This window comes from Sus scrofa, chromosome 2, assembly GCF_000003025.6.
Source record: "Sus scrofa isolate TJ Tabasco breed Duroc chromosome 2, Sscrofa11.1, whole genome shotgun sequence".
NCBI classification, from domain to species: domain Eukaryota; kingdom Metazoa; phylum Chordata; class Mammalia; order Artiodactyla; family Suidae; genus Sus; species Sus scrofa.
In genome coordinates this window covers 134,939,420-134,958,700 of record NC_010444.4, presented here as the reverse complement: position 1 = coordinate 134,958,700, position 19,281 = coordinate 134,939,420, and the positions used below count along the sequence as shown (strand labels likewise).

At 40.5% G+C, this 19,281-nt stretch overlaps 1 protein-coding gene across 2 annotated transcripts in view; it reads left to right on the top strand.

Annotated features, from left to right (window-relative positions):
* Window positions 1-19,281, top strand: part of KIF3A (kinesin family member 3A) — a 137,070-nt gene that overhangs the window by 110,708 nt on the left and 7,081 nt on the right. The gene's annotated exons all lie outside the window — the stretch shown is intronic.

The following is a 19,281-nucleotide window of genomic DNA, read 5'->3' as shown; positions in this document are numbered from 1 at the left end:
TAAAAGCAACTGTGATATATGGTCTTATTTTTTTTGTTGTTCATACACGTTAGGTAGCATCCTATGTATCTTTTGTGTCTTACTTTTTCTCACTTTTATAAGAAAATATTTCTATATTCAAACTTAGATTGGGACATTTAAAAATGTCTTATGATTTTTCCTCTCTCTTCTATTATTGGAACTACCTCTTTAAATTATATACCTCCTGGTGCCCTAATTTTATCTTTTTCTTGTTAAAATTTTTTCCCTTCTCTGGAATATGTATGTGTCTAATAGCACCAAGTTCTCATTTCATTGATGGGTATCTTTTTGCAATCTGAAAATTTTACTGATAATTTGTATTCTTTTACGTTTCTGTCTGCATGGTCTTTATTAACTCCACCTTTAAAAAAATTATTTTGGGAGTTCCCATTGTGTCTCAGTGGGTTATGAACCAACTAATATCCATGAGGATGCCGGTTCAATATCTGGCCTGCCTCGGTGGGTTAAGGATCCGGCATTGCTGCGAGCTGTGGTGTATGCTTGGATCTGGCATTGCTGTGGCTGTAGTGTAGGCTAACTGCTGCAGCTCTGATTTGACCCTAGCTCTGGGAACTTCTGTATGCAGCCCTAAAAAAAGAAAAAAACTACTTTGATCTTTTTCTCTCATATTATGGACTTTGCTTGTATGTCAGGGGATCCTGGACACCCTGATCATATTTAAGAGTGGAGGCCAACAGCAGATTTGAAAGCCTTGAATGTGTGTGGTGGTGGTGTTCACTAGAGGGCTGCTGGCTTGTTGTTTCATTGGGAGGCCTCCCACTCCAGCATCTTTAGGTCATTTTTTGGTAACAGAGTGACTTCCCCAGAAAAGAATCACCATGTCTCTAGGCTGACTGATCCAGCCAAGGGTGGATAGAGAGCTGGGCATGGGAATCCAAGCATCTGTTTTTTTTCCTTGCCTGTGGCATGTGGAAATTCCTGGGCCAGGGATTGAATCCATGCCACGACTTTAACCAGAGCTACAGCAGTGACAATACCAGATCCTTAACCTGCTGAGCTGCAAGGGAACCCTGCAGCATCTGTTTTTTTTTTTTTTTTTTTTTTTTTTTAATGGCTACACCCAAGGCATGTGGAAATTCCTGGGCCAGGGATTGAATCTGTGCTGCAGCTGTGACCCATGCTGCAGCTGTGGCAGTGCCAGATCCTTTAACCCACCACACCAGGCCAGGGATTGAACACACCTCTGCAGTAACCCAAGCTACTATAGTCAGATTCTTAACTCACTGTGTCACAGTGAAAACTCCTACAAGCATCTGTTAATTATTCATTTAGTGCCCTGATTTCAGCACAACTAGAACACCCTTAACTCTGCCCAGTGTTTCTTTGATACCCTCTCCAGAGAAAAAACACTCTCATCTTCAGCTCAAGTGGGGTCACTCAACTTGAGGAGTGGAAGTGGGGATTTAACTATTCTTCTTCTTTTTTTTTTGTCTTTTAAGGCCACACCCTTGGCATATAGAAGTTCCCAGGCTTGGGGTTGAATAGGAGCTATAGCTACTGGCCTACGCCACAGCCACAGGATCTGAGCTACATCTGTGACCTACACTACAGCTCATGGCAATGCTGGATCCTTAACCCACTGAGCGAGGCCGGAGATCAAAATTGCATGCTCATGGATAATAGTTGGGTTCACTACCACTGAGCCATGATGGGAACTCCCTTAACTGCTTCTTAAATCAAGTTCCAACTTATTTTCACCACTCCATGTCCAGAGGTACTTGGTCTTCTGCCTATTTCTGAGAGTTTGAGGAATCTGCACAGCAGAGTTGGTCTCAGCTTCTCTGTAGCTGGCGTAGGATTCATTTGTCCTGGGTCATTCAAGTAGACTACCTACCTGCTGTCAGTCTGCTTTCTGCCCTTCAGGATGCTGTTATTATTGTCCCTTTCTCCCATTTGGGTGGACTTAAACCTTTTAAAGATTCTGCTACTGTCATCTTACTGGATTATCACATAGGAGTTTGTGTTCATTGTTTTTACTAGGAATATATGTTTTTTTTAATTTTTAAAATTATAGTTGATTTACAATGTTGTGCCAATTTTTGCTGTACAGCAGTGACTCAGTCATTCATTCATATATATATATATATATATATATATATATATATATTCTTTTTATAAATACTGCTTTCCATCATGGTCTGTCCGCGGGATTAGGTATAGTTCTCTGTGCTCTAGAGTAGGAACTTATTGCCTATCCATTCTAAATGTAATAGTTTTCATCTACTAACCCCAAACTTCCAGTTCATCCCATTCCCTTTCCACTGCCCCGGGCAACCATAAGTCTGTTCTCTATGTTTGTGAGTCTGTTTTTGTTTTGTAGATAGGTTCATTTGTGCCATGTTCTAGATTCCACATATAAATGAAATCTTATGGTGCTTATCCTTCTCTTTCCTACTTACTTCACTTAATATGAGAAACTCTAGTTGCATCCATATTGCTGCGAATGGCATTATTTCATTCTTTTTTATGGCTGAGTAGTATTCCATTGTATATATGTAACACATCTTCTTAATCCATTCTTCTCTCGATGAACATTTAGGTTGTTTCCATGTCTTGGCTATTGTGAATAGTGCTGTGATGAACATAGGGGTGCATGCATCTTTTTTGAATTATAGTTTTGTCTGGATATATGCCCAGGAGTGAGATTGCTGGATCATATGGTCATTCTATATTTAGTTTTCTGAAGAACCTCCATACTGTTTTCCATAGTGGTTATACCAACTTACAGGGAATATATATATCCTAATCCAGTAACCCACATTGCATTTAGTTATTAGTTCCCTTTGGTCTTGTGTAGTCTGTAACAGTTCTACAGTCTTTTCTTGTCTTTCATAACCTTGACACTTTTCATATATGTGTGTGTGTGTGTGTATATATATATATATATATATAGTGGCACCTGCCACTTATGGAAGTTCCCAGGCTAGGGGTCGAATCAGAGCTGCACCTGCTGGCCTATGCCATAGCCACAGCAACACCAGATCTGAGCCACATCTGCAGTCTACAGCACAGCTTGTGGCAATGCCAGATCCTTAATCTACTGAGCAAGGCCTGGGACCAAACTCAAATCCTCATGGATACTAGTCAGGTTTTTAACCCACTGAGCCACAACAGGAACTCTAGGGAATATATATCTTTAATATAGTGAATTTATTAAAGAGCTAAGTGATGAGAAGGAAATACCAACTTTGCACCTCTCTGACCTGACACTGATATCACCTCAGTATCTATATATATGTTTTTTAGAGCCGCACCAGTGGCATATAGAGGTTTCCTGGCTAAGGGTCTAATCGGAGCTGTAGCTGCTGGCCTGTGCCACAGCCACAGCAATGCCAGATCCGATCTACATCTGCGACCTACACCACAGCTCATGGCAACACTGGATCCTCAACCCACTGACTGAAGCCAGGGATCGAACCTGCGTCTCCATGGTTCCTAGTCAGATTCTTTTCCGCTGAGCAACTCCAGCACCTCAGTAGCTATCAACAGTCCTTTTTCTATGCACGTTTATATATTGTGTCGCAAAAATGAGATAATACTCTCTAACTCTGACCATCTTTTTTTCCAGTTAAAATAATGACAAGCATTTCCCAGTATCAGTATTCTGCATTTTAAAAAATTCACAGAAATGTTGTATAAAGTGAGATGTGCAAAGGAGAATCCCCCATAATTTCAGCACCCAGATAATAATCACTGTAATATCTTGCTATCTGTCATTCTAACAGCTGTATATGTATGTGAAAAGTATTTCATTCCTAAACAAAAATGAAATCTCTGCCTTTGTAAATATTCAACCTAGTGTAGAAGACATATTTTAAGCAAATAATTGCAAATAATACAACATGTGATACAGTGGATACAATAATCATAGTGCAAAAAACAGGAAAATTAACACTGATTTAGTATCATTAAGTAAACTACTGACCTTATTCTCACTGTAACAGTATATCCACTACTCTCCTTTTCCTGTTCCAAGTTCTAACCCAGGAACCCACACTGCATTTAGTTATTAGTTCCCCTTAGTCTTCTACAGTCTGTAACAGTTCTTCAGTCTCTTCTTGTCTTTCACAACCTCGACACTTTTCAGGGTTGATCACTTATGCTGTCACATGTCCCTCAATTCTGATGTTCTTGATGTTTCCTCATAACTGAAACGAAGTTACACATTTTTGGCAAGAATATCACAGAAATGAGATTGCAGGAGTTCCCATTGGGGCACAGCAGAAATGAATCCTAAGGAATCATGAGGTTGTGGGTTCGATCCCTGGCTTAGCTCAGTGGGTTAAGGATCCAGCATTGCTGTGAACAGCTGCTGAGCTACAGCCCAGCAGTTGTAGCTCCAATTATACCCCTAGCCTGGGAACCTCCATATGCCGTGTGTGCAGCCCTTAAAAAAAAAAAAAAAAAGACGACAAAAACAAACAAACAAACAAAAAAAAACCCACAAAAGAAATGAGATTGTGTTCTTTTCAGTGCCTGTCACAGGGTTCATGATGCCAGTATGTCTCATAATAGCGGTGTTGACCTCAATCACATGGTTAAACTGGTTTCTACCAGGTTTTTCCACTATAAAGTTATTTCTCTTTTAGATGATAAATATATTGAGATCGTTTGAGGCTATATAAATTCTATTTCAGAGTTTCTACTGTGGCACAGTGGGTTAAGAATCCGAGTGTAGTGATTGGGTTCCTGCAGAGTTGTGGGTTTGAAACACAGTGGGCCAAAGGATCCAGCATTGCTGTAGCTGTGGAGTAGCTCACAGCTGTGGCTTGGATTTGATCCCTGGCATGGGAACTTCCATATGCCATGGGTGTGGCCATTACAAAAACTCTATTTCTCCTCAAATTTGTACCAACTAATATTACCATCCATCAATGGATCTTGTCTGAAATAATTTTTACTGTGTTATTTTCTGTTCTTCTACATCTATCATTCATAATTCTGCTATAAAAAGAGCTGTTCCTGGGAGTTATCGTTGCGCCTCAGTGGGTTAAGAACCCGGCTAGTATCCACAAGGATGTGGATTCGATCCCTGGCCTCGCTCAGTGGATTAAGGATCCGGCGTTGCCACAACCTGCAGCATAGGTCACAGATGCGGCTTGGAGCTGGCATTGCTATGGCTGTGGTATAGACTGGCAGTTGTGGCTCCAATTTGACCCGTAGCCTGGGAACTTCCATATGCCAAAGATGTGGCCCTAAAAAGAAAAGAGAGAGAGAGAGCGAGAGAGCGAGCTGTTCCTTGTCCCTCTTTCATTTACATAATTATGTACTTGTTTATGTCAGTATGACCTCATGACTTCAGTTCTTTTGGAAATGTACCCTGAAGGGGATCATTTTGGTAATCTACTTTTAATTTTTGGAGAACTGTCATAGAGGTTACACCGTTTTATTTTCCCACCAAACGGTGCACAAGTGTTTCAATTTCTCCACATCTTCATCAAACACATTTTCTGTTTTTTTTTTTTTTTTTGATAGCCATCCTAATAGATGTGAGGTGATAACTCATTGTGGCTTTGCCTTGCATTTCCCTAAAGATTACTAATGTTGGACATTTTCTCATGTACATATTGGCTTTTGGTATATTCTATGGGTTGTTACAGCAGTATTCTACTCTTGGGGTACTTCTGATTTGGGCTGTTTTTGAAAAATACCATAGACTGGTATTTTGATTTTAATACTAGTGTGTAACTTAAACAAGAACTTACTTATAACAGTTCTGGAGGCTGGGAAGTCCAAGATCAAGGCATTGGCAAATTTGGTGTGTGGTGAGGGCCAGCTTTCTGGTTCATAGACGGTCATTCTCTTGCTGTGGGGAAAAGGGTAAGGGGAGACTCTGGAGTCTCTTTTATAAGAGTGCTAATCCCATTCTTCCTGGCCCAGGACCAGGGATTGAATCTTAGCCACAGCTGCAACTTATACCCCAAGCTGGAGCAATGCCAGATCCTCAACTCACTGTGCCAGGCTGGGCATTGAATCCACACTACCCCAGAGACAATGCCGGATCCTTAAAGTGCTACACCACAGCAGAATGCAAACATTCAATTTTTAGTAGGAAGGGTAGGTTTTGATTTGAGATCGTTTTTTTCTTTTTAAATGCAGCCCCCTAAGTTTTGGATGTTGTGTTTTCATTTTCATGCATCTCAAAATCTTTTCTCATTTTCCTTGTAATTTTTTCTTTGACCTACTAGTTATTTAAAAATGTCTTTTTATTTTTTTCTTTTTTGGCCACCCTGCAGCATATGGAGGTCCTGGGCCAGGATCAGATCTGAGCCACTGTTGTGACCTAAGCTACAGCTGCAGCAATGCTGAATCCTTAACCCACTGTGCCGGGCCAGGAATTGAACCTGCATCCCAGACCTCCCAAGATGCCACCAATCCCACTGCACAACAGTGGGAACTCCAATAGTGTGTCTTTTAATTTCCACATACTTGTGACCTTCCTAAATGTCTTTCTGCTACTGCTTTCTAATCGCATTCCAATGTGGTAGGAGAACGTACTTTTTACAATTTCAAACTTATTACATTTCTTGAGACTTGTTTTATGGCACAACATATGGTCTATCCTAGGGAATGTTCCATGTCGCATGAGAAAAATGTGTATCTTGCTTTTCCCAGGATAGCTTTTTTTTTTTTTTTTATGTGGATTTTTTTCTTCACGTGGTTTTCTTTTGTGTCAGCCCAGAGGATTCTTCTTTTAGTACTGTAGGGCAAGTTTGATGGAGACAAATTATCTTAGTTTTTGTTTATCTGAAAATGTTTTATTTTCTCTTGTTTTTGAAGGACAGTCTTACTGGATATAGAATTCTTCGTTATAGTCTGTTTCATCCAGCCCTTTTTGTATGTCATCCTAGTATGACTTCTGGTCTCCACTGTTTCTAAGGAAAAGTCATCTTTTAATTTTATTGAGGCTTCATCACTGCTTTCTCTTGTTCCTTTTAAGATTCTTTCTGTCTTTCTCCTTCTTATTATTTTTGCCTTTTTAGGGCCACACCCATGGCATACTGAAGTTCCCAGGCTAGGGGTTGAATCAGAGCCATAGCTGCCGGCCTACACCACAGCCACAGCAATGCAGGATGTGAGCTGCATCTGCAACCTACAGCACAGCCACAGCAACGCCAGATCATTAACCCACTGAGCGAGGCCAGGGATCAAACCTGCATCCTCATGGATACCAATCAGATTTGATTCTGCTGTGCCACAAGGGGAACTCCCATGTCTTTTGTTTTTTGACAGTTTGAGTAGGATGCATCCATATGGATGTCACTATACATAGTTGTAAAATTTTTTTGTTGTGATGAGAACTTTGAATATCTACTTTCTTAGCAACTTTCAAGTATGTAATACAGTATTCTTAACTATAGTGGCCATGCTATACTCTACATCCTCACAGCTTATTTTATGACTGGAATTTTTTTTGCCTTAGGCTATTCTTCATCCAATTCACCCACCTCACTGCTACCCTCCATCTCTGCCAATCTGTAATCTGTTCTCTATCTATGAGCTAGTCTTTTTTTTTTTTTACGATTCTGCATATAAGCGAAATTATACAGCATTTGCCTTTCTCTGCTTGACTTATTGCACATAGCATAATGCCCTCAAAGTGCATCCCATGTTGTTGCAGTGGCAAGATTTCCTTCTTGTGTGTGTGTATGTACTCATACATGACACATTTTCTTTATCCATTTATCTGCTAATGGACACTTAGGGGGCTTCTCCGTCTTGGCTATTGTAAATAATGCTGCAGTGAACAACGAGGTACATGTATCTTTTCAAGTTAGTGTTTTTGTTTTCCTCAGATAAATACCCAGGAATGGAATTGCTGGATCAATATGGTAGTCCTATTTTAATTCTTAAAGGAAACTCCATACTGTTTCCCATAGTGGCCGCATCAATTTACATTCCCACCAACACTTCACAGGGGTTCCCTTTTCTCTATATCCTTGCTAATACTTGTTATTTCTTGGCTTTTTTTTTTTCTTTCTCTTTTTAGGGCTGCACCTGTGACATATGGTAATACCCAGACTAGGGGTTGAATTGGAGCTGCAGCTGCCGGCCTATGCCATAGCCACAGCAACATGGGATCCGAGCTGCATCTGCAACCTACACCACATGATGGCAATGCCAGGTCCTTAACCCACTGAAAGCAGCCAGGGATTGAACCTGAATATTTGTGAATACTAGTCGGGTTCATTACTGCCGAGCCACAAGAACTCCATTATTTCTTATCTTTTTGATGTATTCTAACATGTATGCAGTGACACCTCATTTGTTTTTTGTTTGTTTTATTTTGTTTTTGGCCACACTTGTGGCATGCAGAAGTTCCTGGGCCAAGGATCGAACCTGAGCCACAGCAGCAGTGTTAGTCACTGCAGTGATAATGCTGGATCCTTAACCTTCTGCGGCTCCATAAGAAAACTCCTCATTGTGGTTTTGATTTGCATTTCCTTCATGATTAGTGGTGTTGGGCACCTTTTTGTGTACCTAGTGGCCATCTGCATGTCTTCTTTGGAGAAATGTCTAATTAGATTAGCTGCCTATTTTTAGAATCAGATTTTTCGGTTTTTTGCTATTGTGCTATATAAGTTATATATATATATTCTGGATATAAACCCCTTATCAGATACATGATTTGCAAATATTTTTTCCCATTCAGTAGGTTGCCTTTTCATTGTGTTGATTGTTTCCTTTGCTGTGCACAAGCTTTTTAGTTTGATGTAGCCCTACTTGTTGAGGCTTTTGCTGCCTCCACTTTTGGTGTCAAAAACCAAAACTCATTGCCAAGCCTGATGTCAAAGAACTTACTGCCTATATTTTCCTCTAGTTGTTTTTTGGCTTCAGGTCTTCAATCCATTTTGAGTTAATCTTTGTGTATGATGTAAGATAGTGGTCCATTTTCATTTTTCTGAATGTGGCTGTACAGTCTTCCCACCTCATTTATTGAAGAGACAGACTGTCCTTCCCCCATTGTGTATTCTTGGCTCCTTTTATAAATTAATTGATGATATGCTTGGGTTTTTTTCTGGGCTCTCTACTCTGTTCCATTAATTGATGCGTCTGCTTTTTATGTCAGTACCATACTAATTTTGATTACTCTAGCTTTGTAACATAGTTTGAGATCAGGGAGCATGGTGCTTCCAGCCTTGTTTTTCTTTCTCAATATTGTTTTGACTAGTAATGATTTTTCATGATTCCAAACAGATTGTAGGATTGTTAGTTCTATTGCTATGAAAAATGCCATTGGAATTTTGACAGGGATTGCACTGAATCTGTGGTTGCTCTGGATAGTATGAACATTTTAATATTAATTCTTCCAATGCATGAGCATGGGATATTCTCTCATTTATTTGGATCATCTTCATTTTTCTTTCATCATTGTCCTATAGTTTTCAATGTAAAGGTCTTTCACTTCCTTGGTTAAATTTTTTTCTAGGTATTTTATTCTTTTCTATTGTAATTGTAAAATTGGTTGTTGTCTTAATTTCTCTGATAGTTCGTTGTTAGTATATAAAAATGGAACAGATTTTTGTATGTTGCTTTTGTATCCTGTAACTTTATTGATTTATTTGTTCTAACACGTTTGTTTGTTTTTTGGTGTTTAGGGTTTTCTATTAATATATGTTATATGCAAATAGTGACAGTTTCACATCTCCTTATCTGATTTGGACTTCCAATACTATGTTGACTAAAAGGGGCAAGAGTGGTGGTCACCCTTGTTTTGCTAATCTTAGAGGAAAAGCTTTCAGATTTCCAGTGTTGAGTGTGAAGTTAGCTGTGGGTCTTTGAGTTTATTCTACTTGGAATTTGTTCAGTTTCTTTGGCTATGAAGATTAATGTTTATCATAAAATTTCAGAAGTTTTTGGCCACTAGTTTCTCAAACATTCTTTCTGCCCTTTCTCTTTGCTCCCTTTAAAATTCCTGTTAAACTTGGTGTGCTTGGTATGCTAGTATGCTTGAGAGTTGCCTTGACAGTTGTCTCATAGGTCTCTGACTTTCTATTTACTTTTCATTCTATTGCTCAGACTGGATAATCAGTTGAGCTGTTTTCAAGTTCACTGATTCTTTCTTTCAGTTTAAAACTGCTCTTTGGACTATAAACCAACTATAATGGAAAAAATAAAAGTCATTAAAAAACCCCCTGCTGTTTAGCTCCTTTAGTGAATTTTTATTTCAGCTAATGTATTTTTGAACTCCATAATTTCTAGTTAGTTCTTTAAAAAATAATCTGTTTCCTTAATGATAGTTGGTGAGACATCATTCTCATACTTTCCTTTAATTCTTGAGACATAATTTTCTTTAACTCCTTGAACATATTTATAAAAGCTGATTTAAAGTATTTACCTGGATTTCCTCACGGATAGTTTCTTTTGATTGCTTTTTTCCCCCTGTGTATGAGGCATATATTCCTGTTTTGTTGCATGTTTTACAATTTCTTGTTGGAAAATGGACATTTAAAGTAATATAATGTGTTAACTCTGATAATCAGATTACCTTCTCCCTAGGATTTGTAACTGTTGCTGTTTGGTGATTTTCCTGCACTAATTTTGTAAAGCTGTATTCTTTCTCATGTGTGGTCACCGAAGTCTCCGCTTAGTGGTATACTGATGATTGCACAAAGATTTCTCTTAAGGCCTTAAACTTTAATAAATTTCCAAGATTTGTTGAAGGGCTTTGTGAGTTTGTTCAGTCATGGCTTCAATGCTGCAGCAGGTGATTTACATCCGGGCCTTCCCCTTCACTTCTTGCATGAGTAGTTTCAAGGTCAACAAGAAGTCAGAACTTAGGGATGTCTTGGGTCTTCCCCAAGTGTGCACACATCTGACCTACACATGAACATTTAGGCTCCTAGGAGTATGCTCAGGCTTGTGAAAACTCCCATGGTCATCTCCTTTCCCTATATCTAAGTTTTTTGGTTACTCTCTTTTTGACCCCCAGTTAGTAATGCTGCCTCAGGCAGCTGCAGTGTTAACCATTCACCACTAACTGCCTGCAGCAGGTAGGGCTGTTTGCAGATCGAGTGGGAGTTGGGTTAAATAAAGCAAGCCCTGAGGATGGAGATTTTCAGTGAGCTGCCAGACCGAAGATTTTGGGGAACTCTGTATCCACTCTCCTTTCCCCAGTGGTTGTTGCTTTCACAGGTACTGTAGTTGTAGGGCTTTTGGCCTTCAAAGATACCAAAGATGGGGAAAGGGAGTGGGTTTAGGTCAAGTTAAAATGCCACTGGTTTTTCTCACAGAGATTTAACTATTTGTCTTGAACAAACAATCCTTGGCTTGTTGTCTTTAGTTAATTTCCAAAGTTCTGAAAAAGTTTGAGTTTGGGCCAGTGTTTTCATTGCTTTTATGGAGGAGCAGATTTTGGCAGTCCTTACATCTTCGCTCATTCTCTATCTACTTCCCTCTTTTCCCTCCCTTTACACCCTTAAAGGAAGTAGAAGCCCTTTACCAACCAAAACCATAAATCTACACTGATAACTCAGATTCAGTCCAACACTATAGACCTTCCCCTTTCCTGAATGCAGTCATCTTTTTCTAAGTGACAAACTCAGTTCTTATTATCTACCGTATATGTATATATTGTTTGATGATAGTATGTAAAGTGGGTTTAGAATGCTAATCCACATGCCTGTGGAAGACACATTTATTTGATTTACAGTTGAAAAGGTGACAGACTGCTGTGTTGAGAACAGACTGTGAGGGTCAGGACCACATCAAGTGAGAGCAGTTAGGTCATTACTCAGATTATTTGGGTTAGAGATGGTGGTGGCTTGGACCAAGAGCATTGACAGTTCAACAGTGAGGCATCGTCAGATGCTGGATATACTTTGAAAGGTGAATTCAGGAGTTCCCGTCGTGGCTCAGTGGTTAACGAATCTGACTAGGAACCATGAGGTTTCGGGTTCCATCCCTGGGCTTGCTCAGTGGGTTAACGATCCGGCGTTGCCGTGAGCTGTGGTGTAGGTTGCAGACGTGGCTCGGATCCCGCGTTGCTGTGGCTCTGGCGTAGGCCGGAGGCTACAGCTCTGATTCGACCCCTAGCCTGGGAACCTCCATATGCCACTGGAGCGGCCCAAGAAATAGCAAAAAAGACAAAAAAAAAAAAAGGAAAGTTGAATTCATACTGTTAAGCTGATGGATAGGATGTGGGATATGAGATAAATGGAAAAATGGGGAGCTCCCGTCGTGGCGCAGTGGTTAACGAATCTGACTAGGAACCATGAGGTTGCGGGTTCGGTCCCTGGACTTGCTCAGTGGGTTAAGGATCCGGCGTTGCCGTGAGCTGTGGTGTAGGTTGCACACGCGGCTCGGATCCCTAGTTGCTGTGGCTCTGGCATAGGCTGGTGGCTACAGCTCCGATTCAACCCCTAGCCTGGGAACCTCCATATGCCGTGGAAGTGGCCCAAGAAATAGCAAAAAGACAAAAAAAAAAAAAAAAAAAAAGAAAAATGAAGGATGATGCCAAGATTTTTTTCCTCAGCAATTGGAAGAAGAGAAATGGAGTTGTCATTAGGCGAAAGCCTGTGGGAGGTGGAGGTTCTGGGGAAAAGACTATTTTGGTTGTTGTAAGTTTCAGATGTCTGTTAGATATTCAAGTGCAATCAGATATCCAGTAGGCAGCTGAATATGAATCAGGAGTTAAAATGAGTTTGGACTGGAGACGCATTTGAGGAGTCAGCATCTACAAGATTGTTAAAGGAGTCGCCCTGGGTCCTAAGAACTTCCAGTGTGCTCCAGCCTACTTCTTCTCGTACCTATGTCACTGTCAAAGGGCTTTTTCTTACTTTTTTTTTTTTTTTAAACTGTGGAAGGCAGCTCTGTGGAAGATGCACTTGGCAAGCCAGTAGCTAACGTGCCCTGGAATAGCACTCAGTTAATGACTCTCGGGAGTTGGGATATAAATACCCCAGCTCTTTTGTGGCTCAGGTGGGATAATTCTGAGGCATATTATTTTGCCAAACTTCCCACAGTCTCCCTGTGGGATTAAACTCCAAATTGCCTACTATGGGAGCTGGTTCAAGAACATACTATTTCTTGGCTGCCTTCATGACATAATTCCTTATCTCCTAGTGTTTACTTTTATTTGAATCACTGATTCAGGTTCTGTTTCTGGGAGAACTCAAACTAAGAGAATAGTTTTAAAGCTATGAAACGGGATGAGGTCACCAAAGAAGTGAGTCTGCAAACAAAAGAGCTAGAGATGCGGACAGCACTAAAGCAGGCCAACGCCAAAAGGTCAGGGACATGTGAATCCGGCAAAGGAAACTGCAAGGGCATGGAGAAGGCAGAATCCTCTTTAACCAGGGTTGGGGACTTTGAGAAAAGTTTGAGGACAGAGGAGGGGCAAGACAGTTGAGGACCTATGCAAGACAGTGACAGAAGGAAAGACCATGGCATTTAAGCTGGCATTTAAGCTGTATAAAGAGAGACGTATAGGCACATGAGGGAAGTGAAGAACTGAAAGAGTGGTAAAATCAATGAACTGAAATCCTGGTGGGCTCGAAAAATTGCTGGAGTTGGGAGACCCCAGGAGAGAATCGTGAAGATTCCAGGAGTTGTTGGAGAGTGAGATGCTTAGAATGGAGATAGGGAGGGTTGTGGTTGCTGTTGTTCAAGGACTGGACTCTGGAGTAGATTATGGAGTGAGTGTCTCCTCCCCTGAGGAAAAGCAAGGAGCTGAGAGACCAGGGGGGTTGTATTAGACCATCATTTGGATTCTGAAATCACCAATGATTATGAAATTAGTGTGGGAGAATAATATTTAACAGGGAGCTAACACTGTCAATGGATAAGCAAGAGTGACCAAGCTAGTGGCTGAAGGTAACTTCAATATGAAAGAATAAACTGATGATGTTTTTCTTGAATACACATATAGCATTTATGTGCCACGCAGTTCTAAGCAGTTTTTAGTCAGTTACTCCTCATAACAGTATACAAGATGGGTACCAGTTCATCTACTTGTACAAGTAAGGAAACAGGAGGAAAAGAGGGTAAATGGTATGCCCAAGGTCCCAAAACTAGTAAGGGGTGAAGCTAGTCAGGGGTGGTACTAGGACTTAGCCTGTGAGTCTGGCTCATCTTGGGATGCCTATTCACCCCGTGTGTGTGTTGGGGGGGGGGAGTGGCTACTGGAGCATGATGTAGAAGCAGCAATGAAAAGCAAAAAGGGCACCTATTCCACCTCCAAACCCACTAATCAAGGAAATGGGAGAGAAAGCAACCACTCTCATAAGGGCTGGGAGGGGAGCCATAATATCCTCAGGGAAAGCCAGGCTTGAAATGGGAAGTCTGCCTTAATTTGTAAGTAACTTTGTTTCATTGCTGTATTTATGCTTTATCACCTTGTTTGTCCTTTCTTGTGGCAATGGCTAGAGCTTTCAAAAATAATGTTGATAGAAGTTAACCTGTTTTTTTAATTTAATGAAAAATACTTCATTTTTTGCTATATTTCATCTTTTGCTATTAGGATAGCTGTTAATTTTTAATTTATGGCAAATAACACTAAAAGAATACTAAAGCTAGGAGATGTTGAATTTTTATCAAGTACTGGTTACTGTTAGGTGTCTATCATTTTCATTTGTCCCTAGGTTTTTTTTGTTTTTTTTTTTTTAAGTTCATCTTTGATTTCTTCAGTGATCTGTTGGTTGTTTAGTAGCATATTGTTTAGGCTTTTTTTTAAACAGTTTTTTTCCTTGTAGGTGTTTTGGTCAGAAAAGATGCTTGATATGATTTCAGTTTTCTTAAAGTTACTGTGGCCCAGCATGTGGTCTGTTCTGGAGAATGTTCCATGTACACTTGAGATGAATGTGTATTCTGCTGCTTTCAGATGGAATGTTCTCTAAGTACCCCAAAGTCCATCTGGCCTAATGGGTCATTTAAAGCCTGTATTTACTTATGCTTTTCTGTCCAGATATCCCCACTGATGTATATATAAGTGGGGTGTTAAATTCCCCTACTATTACTGCGTTACTGCTGATCTCTCCTTTATGGCTGTTAGCATGTGCCTATACATTAAGCTGCTTGTATGCTCGGTGCCTATATATTTACAATTGTTTTATCTTCTTGGATTGATCCTTTGATCATTATATAGTGCCCTTCTTTGTTTCTTGGAACAGTCTCTATTTTAAAGCCTATTTTGTCTGAGTATTGCTCCTCCAGCCTTCTTTCGATTTCCGTTTGCATGGAATACCTTTTTCCATCCCCTTCCTTTCAGTCTATAAATGTCCCTATCACTGAAGTGGGTCACTTGTAGACGGTATATATATGGGTCTTGTTTTTGTATCCATTCAGCTGCTTCTATCTTTTGGTTGGAGCATTGAATCCATTTACATCTGAGGTAATTATTGATATGTATGTTTATTACCATTTTGTTAATTGTTTTGGATTAGTTTTTGTAGCTCTTCTCTTCCCCTTTTGTTCTCTTGTGATCTGAATGACTAGTTTTAGTGATGTGGTTTGACTGCTTTTTCTCTTTGATTTGCAGTTATCATGAGGTTTTGACATATCATATATGATTATTTTGGAGTTCCCTGGTGTCTCAGCATGTTAAGAACCCAGCGTGGTCACTGTTGTGGCGTGGGTTCAAATCCTGGCCTGGGAACTTCTGTGTGCCACAAGCACGGCCAAAAAAACAAAAAGATTGTTTTAAGTTTCTGGTCTCTTAATTTCAAATGTATTTCCTGCATGTGTTCTCTCTTCTTTTCAAGATTGCTGGTTTTGATACCATAATTTGTGTGTGGATGATTTCCTGACTTACACATGTTTGCATCTACTGGTGAGCTTTGCCATTCATAATTTTCTTGTTCCTAGTTGTGGCCTTTTCTTTTCCACCTACAGAGGTTCTTTAGCATTTGTTGTACGGCTGGTTTGGTGGTGCTGATTTCCCTTGGCTTTTGCTCATCTGTAAAGCTTTGATTTCTCCATCAAGTCTGAATGAAAGCCTTGTTGGATAAAGTATTCTTGGTTGTAGGTTTTCCCCTTTCATTGTTTTAAATGCATCACGCTACTCCCTTCTGGCCCACAGTTTCTGTGGAAAAATCAGCTGATAATATTATGGGGATTCATTTGTATGTTAGTTGTTCCTTTTCCCTTGTTGATTTTACTATTTTCTTTGTCTTTAAAGTTTTGTCAATTTGACTAATATGGGTCTCAGTATGTCCCTCCTTGGGTTTATCCTGTATGAGCTTCTCTATACTTCGTAGACTTGAATGTTTCCTTTCCAGTGTTAGGGAAGTTTTTGGCTATTAGCTCTTCAAATATTTTCTCCAGCCCTTTCTCTCTTCTTCTTGTGGGAGCCCTATAATTGAGTGTTAGTGAGTTTAGTATTGTCCCAGAGGTCTCTTAGACTATTTACGTCTTTTCATTCTTTTTGTTACTCTTCCTCAACAGTGATTTCCACCAATCCATTTTCCAGTTCACTTACTCATTCTTCTGCCTCATTTATTCTTTTGATTCCTTCTAATGTATTTTTCATTCCAGTTATTGTATTGTTCATATCTGTTTCTTCTTTAAATCTTCTAGCTCTTTGTCAAACATTTCTTGTTATCTTCTCTGTCTGTGCTTCCATTCTTCTTAAGAGATCTTGAATCACCTTTACCCTGAATTCTTTTTCAGGCAGATTGCCTATCTCTTTACTTAGTCGTTCTTCTGGGATTTTATCTTGTTCCTTCGTCTGGAACATACTTCTCTGCCATTTATAATTTTGCCTTTGTTTGTGGTTTCTGTTCCACAGGCTGCAGTATTGTAGTTCTTCTTGCTTCTGGTGTCTGCCCTCTGGTGGATGAGGTTGATCCAGGGGCTTAGGCAGGCTTCCTGGTGGGAGGGGCTGATGCCTGCCCACTAGTGGGTGAAGCTGGGTCTTGTCCTTCTGGTGAGCAGGTCTGTGTCAAGGGGTGTGTTGACATGTGGCTCTGGGCTCAGGACTTTGGGCAGCCTGTCTGTTGATGGGTGGGGCTGTGTTCCCACCCTGTTGGTTGCTCAGACTGAGGTATCCCAGCACTGGAGGCCCAGGCTGTTGGATGGAGCCAGAAATGGCAACCTCCAGGAGAGCTCACATTGATGAATATTCCCTGGGTTCTCTGCCGCCAGGGTCCTTGACCTCACAGTGAGCCACAGCTTTCCCCAGTCCTGTGGAGCTCCAGTACTCAAGCCCTACTGGCCTTCAATGCCACCTGTTCTGGGGGCTCCTCCTGCTGATGCCAGACCCCTAGGGGGCTCAGAACTCTCACTCCTACGGGAGAACCTGTGTGATATTTTCCAGCTTGTGAGTCACCCACCCAGCAGGTATGGGATTTGATTAAATTGTGAAAGTGCCCCTCCTTGTTGGGGCTTCTTTGTTTTTGGATATAGAATATCTTTTTTGGTAGGGTCCAGTCTTTTTGTTGATGGTTGTTCAACAGTTAGTTGTAATTTTCATGTTTTCATCAGAGGAGTACAAGTCCTATCCTGCCATCTTGTCTTATTTTAGTAGATGACTGAAATTGATTTGTTCTTAATTTACAAATTCCTGTCTGTGCTGAGTGAGACTGGTCTTTTTTTCTCATGGTACTTTTGTTGATTTCATGCTGGTTTTGGTTAATATGGGTAATTTCAGTTTTTAAAAGCTAATTAGGATGACTGAACATTGTCAGTCGATGGATAGAAAGCATGGCTGAAGTGGTAGCCTGCTGCTTGGCTATTTCATCCAATGTTTGGGTGAGGGTTTAGACCAGATTTTCTCAACCAGCGTTTTTTATGTGAGCCACGGAACACAGAGAATGATTTCAGTAACTTCGCCCCCCCCCAATCCTCTCAAGGATAATACATAACTAGTATCATACTAGATGTACAGAAATTGATTACATACAATGAGTACTGTATTTGTTTCCTATTACTGCTGTAACAAATAAGCATAGACCAAGCAGCTTTAAACAAGTAATCTTATATACTTCTGAAGGGCAAAAATCCAAAGTCAGTTTACTGGGCTAAAAGTCAAGGTGTCACCGGGGCTAGTTCCTTTTAGAGGTGCTGAGGGAAGAATCTGTTTCTCTGCTGTTCTCAGCCTCTAGTGGTTGCCTGTATTTCTTGGCTCACAGCCCTTCCTCTACCTTCAGAGTGCTCGCTCCAATCTCTGCATCTGTCAACATCCTGCCTTTCCTCTTGTGCTGCCACCCTCTCTGTGCCTCCTTGCTTCCTCCTTTCCAGGATACTTATATTACATTTAGGCCCACCAGATAAATTCCACCATCTCAAGCTCTTTAGCTTTAATCACATCTGCAAAGTCCCCTTTTCCATAAAAGGTAACACTCACAGGTTCGAGAGATTAGAACTTCAGTGTCTTTGGAGGCCATTATTCAGCCTGTCACAGATACCTTAGGACATTAAGGCCTAATTCTCTTCTAGACACCGGTTGAGAAAGGCTGTCTTCTCATATGCGTGTTAGATCTGCAGATAGCCACAAAAGTGGTTGTGCCACATGACTGATAGACTCTGAGATGGGCCACATCCAGGGCAGTATGGCCATACACATGACTGACAGACTCTGAATGATGAAGGTCCACAAAGTCTAATCCAAAAGTGCATGATTTGGTAGCATTCTGTGTAGAATGCTTGTACAAGGCTTCAAGTTGTCAGCTGCAAATTCCAGGGAAAGGTTATGATTGAGCTCTTATTAGAAAAAAACATCTGGAATAAAAATGAGACCTGTTCTTCCAAGTCTCTTTGGACCCCATAAGGAGCTGGTCTTGACTTTGAGCAAACCCTGCTTCCCCTCTACACCTGAAAGCATACTTGGAGAGCAATTAACATTGATGATGAGGCTGAGATGATAAACAGCACAGACATACAGGAAAGTTACAGACTCCTTTATGAAGGAAGGTCAGGCCCCAAGTGAAGGGAGGCCTTGCTCTTGGGCAGAGCTTTTCAAAGGTGGATCTTCACAGTGGGGAACTTCCTCTCTCTAAAGAGAGCTCAGATTGGTATGACTCCCCAGTAGGGATATATGGGAAGGGAAGATGGTGGGTACAGAATTAGTAATTACTTGAGGTTCTTTTCAAACCCTGAAGCCCCCACTTGAGTACTGCAAATTTTAGTTGGGGAAACTGAGGCCCAGAGAGGGAAAGGTCACTTGCCCAGATGTATAAAGTTAAGAGCAAAGCCAAATATTAATATTTAATCATTTCTTGTGATCTTCAGATATTAATATGGATAATCCAGTTTTTAAAACCACATCCAAAGAAATAAATTTAGAGGTAACACTTTTTAACA